At 40.1% G+C, this 3,678-nt stretch overlaps 1 long non-coding RNA gene across 1 annotated transcript; it reads right to left on the bottom strand.

The window, feature by feature from the left end:
• Window positions 1–448: 448 nt before the first annotated feature.
• Window positions 449–3,678, bottom strand: LOC111737137. Its single transcript, XR_002779358.1, has 3 exons — window positions 3,629–3,678; window positions 3,017–3,206; window positions 449–1,309 (listed from the first exon to the last, which is right to left on the bottom strand). It is a non-coding gene; the product is annotated as an uncharacterized LOC111737137 (long non-coding RNA).

A 3,678-nucleotide genomic window follows, 5' to 3' on the forward strand; every position in this document is an offset into this window, starting at 1 on the left:
GTCTTCAGAGCACGCTCAGCCACCGCATACCATCGCATCTCTTGGTCTTTGCGGGGATAGAGTTGTTGAATCCTCCAACGCGCCCTTCTCCAACCAAGAATGAAGACCAGCCGGAAGAGGTGGCTGAGCGAGCGCCAGGTGCAGTTCACCAATGCCCACCACCGCGCCCATCACAAATGTACACCCACTACCTTCTCCTGATTGACTTCTATATTCGCACAAATAGAGGTTCGTCCTCTTGGCTTAGAATTTTGTTTTCTGTTTAAATGCATCTAAATACCCCAAGGAGTGGTAACCCTTGAAAACCTTTACATTGCCCTTGGTTCGAGTTGTTCAAATCCCTTCTGGAAAGAAGTATTTTTGGTTGGGGGTGATGTGAGGTGGAAACAACCTCAGGGGTCTGAGTGGGTGCTGAAGGATTCGGGGAAAGCCCAGCTTGGCAGGACTAATGACAAACTGCCTGCTCCACAATTTGGCTTGGGACCCTCCTGCCTGGCCCCTCTCTGCTGCTTCACTGGAACTCAAAATAGGGCAGATAAGGTCCCTTCCCCTTGTGTGCTACCAAAGTTAACCCACAAATGCGAGAGAGAAAACTTCAAATGCCAAAGCTGTATACACATCCAGAGCCAGAGCAGCCCAGTTTGAACTATGGGCACACGCACATGCTTACACGCACAGGCCACACACAGAAGGGCCAAAAAATTTGTATTACATGGATAGCCTAGTGGTAGAGAACTGTTGAGGTAGAAAAGAGGTAGAGAAGAACTTGAGCACAGACAGCTACAGGCAGAAAGGAAGCTGGAACACTGCCACTACATCCAGAGGCCTGAAAACCCAGGGCGTGTTCTTCTTGTGACTTTTATCAGTATTTATTTTGATGAATAAACAGTATGATTAATAAAGACATTGAATTGTAGCACTTAAGGGAAACAAGTTGCTCTGTTCAGCCCTCTCATATTATAGATAGGGAAATGAAACTCAGATAATATGAGATCTGCATGAACTTGCTAGAAGTGACCAAGAACTAGATCCCAGGTCTTGAAATTCAAAATAGTCTCTATTACACCAGACTAGCTCCAGAAAATTTAAGATCCACTCACAGAATTTTTTTTTAAAGGGAACACATTTATTATTTCACAGATCTCAGGTTCAAGAATAAGGGCACAGATTAGTGCAGTGTCTCTCACAAGACCACAGTGAAGGTGTTGGCTAATGCAGTGGTCTTATCTGAAGACTTGACGGGAATGATTCGCTTCCAATATCATACATGTAGGTGTTCCACGTATAGAATTTTAAAGTTAGAAGAAACCTGGAAATATAAGGGAATGTAAAGAAATATAAATAACTGTATTAGGTTCTCCAAAAAAATGGAACCAACAAGATGTGTATATGTATATAGAGAGAAAGCTTTAAAGAATTGGCTCCCATGACTACGAAGGTGCAAGTTCAAAATCCACAGAGTAAGCCAGCAGGATGGAGACTCAGGAAAGAGTTGCCTCTCAGTCCAGAGAGAGTCTGCTGGCAGAATTCTCTTTTGCTTGGAGGTCAGCCTTTGTTCTAGGAAGGCCTTCAGCTAATTGAATGAGGCTCACCCATGTAATAGAGGGCAATCTGCTTCATTCAAAATTCACTAATTTGTGTTAATCTCATTCAGATACACTTTCAGGGTGACATCCAGAATAATGTTTGACCAAATATCTGGACACTGTGGCCCAGCTAAGTGGACACATAAAATTAGCCACCACAGTAATTGAAACAAATGTGTGTATATATGTGTATGTGTGTGTGTGTGTGTGTATAAAATACATTATGTATATATATATATATATATATATATATATATATGATAAGAGTAGTATACTTACCTGTGCCATTATATGTTTGATGTTCATGAATTTATGTACTGATATTTCTATACAATTACATGAATCGTAGCTAAAATATTTCAATGGGGTAGTACCTGCCATTGATCAGTATATTAGTAAAATCTATTTATTTTGATACTTCTGTCTTCAAACTAAGATTTGTTCTTTTTCTTTGAAAGAACATGTTAGGGAACTGAAGTATGTAGAGAAAATTACATGGTCTTTTAATGCAAAAACCTGGGTTCAAAATTTGTTTCTGTACTTAACCAGCACTATGAACTCTGGCAGTTTACTATATAAACTATGAAAGCCTTATTTGTAATAATACTATTAATGTTTAACTAATAGGACCACAAGGCAGATGAACTAATGGTAAAGAGCACCCAGCATATTTCCTGGAATTTAGTAATATCAGTTGCCTTCGCCTGTCACATGTATCATCCTAAAACTGAAAGTGCCAGGATCACATTCTTCTGCACACAGGAATCCTCTGACAACATTCCAGACAAAATGAATATTGAACATCTGTTTGAATCCTTAGCATTGATGAACACAACTATGAGAAACTTCCTCTTTCTGTTGATTGAATCAGACATTCATGCCATCGACTTCCATTCAGAACAAGGACATTCTATCTTCCACAAAAAGCCTTTCAAATATCTGAAGATAGTTATCATCTCTCTTCTCAGCCTTTCCTTATTCAGTTTTCACAGCCCTAGTTATTTTAACTATTCAGTGCCTGGCTCCTCACTACACATGTGATTCACCCTTCCCTATCAACATGTGAGTCATCAGCCATCTGGACAATATACTCAAAGTAGATTCCCTACCTTTCCCCTGATAACAGTGGGATCCTTACCTTTCCTGAACTGGATGGGCATTACACTTGTGTTAATAAGAGTTAATAATGACCTTTTGTGTAGTCACATAAGATATTTATAGCAGGAATAGAAGTAGCTTTTATTATTTTGATCTTCTATATGTCAAGGAGCATATAAATTTTTTTCCTAGTTATTCAAGGCTTATATCTTAATTTTTAAATAATTCAACTCAGTTTCTGTTTTAATCTCTTAATTCAATTCCTCCTCTCTCACTAGGCTTGTTACTTTTCAGCAGGGGATGGGGCAGAAGAAATGTGGTCTTTGACTTACCCATGTCAGCAGCTATGAAGCTGTCTGGTCTCTGGTCATTGGTCCACACAGGTTGTCAACCTTGTCAGTGAGGCTCCTCCAGGTTCATGGCTCTCTCTTGACTCCCAGATGGGCCACCACTGTCCATCAGCCTAGTCCCTCCAAGGAACCTTTCTCTCTCTGGGGCCTTGACTCTTCTCTGGGTCTCCATCTGTGAGTTAGGGTACAGAAAATCATCCAGCTCCCTAATCTCGACACACACACCCGATCCTTTCTCTTTTCCTTCCCTTCTATCTTGAGAGAGGGCAAATAGCTTCTCTTTCTCTGCCATTTCTCAACATTTTATCTGCACCCCAACTTCCCTCAGTTCTTTTATTGCTAAGGTTATAAAAAACAAATCCAGACATTCTGAGTGCCTTTTGTTTTCTCCTGTGTCCCATCATTTCGAGAAGCTATGAGCATACACCAGCTAGAAGCTTGAATAGGGAGAAGAAGGGAAAATAGAGGAGAAAAGGAAAACAAAGTTAAACTTACAAAAATATTATGCCTCTACAAATTTAAAATCTTTTGCAAATGATTATTATTCCCATTTAAAGTTTGGAAATTGAGGTTCAGAATGGTTAGGCAACTTACCCAAGATCATGCAACGAGTAAAGGGGGACTTGAGCCCACGTCAAAGTTTG

The sequence above is a fragment of the Pteropus vampyrus genome, unplaced genomic scaffold, assembly GCF_000151845.1.
Source record: "Pteropus vampyrus isolate Shadow unplaced genomic scaffold, Pvam_2.0 Scaffold24, whole genome shotgun sequence".
Taxonomy (NCBI): Eukaryota; Metazoa; Chordata; class Mammalia; order Chiroptera; family Pteropodidae; genus Pteropus; species Pteropus vampyrus.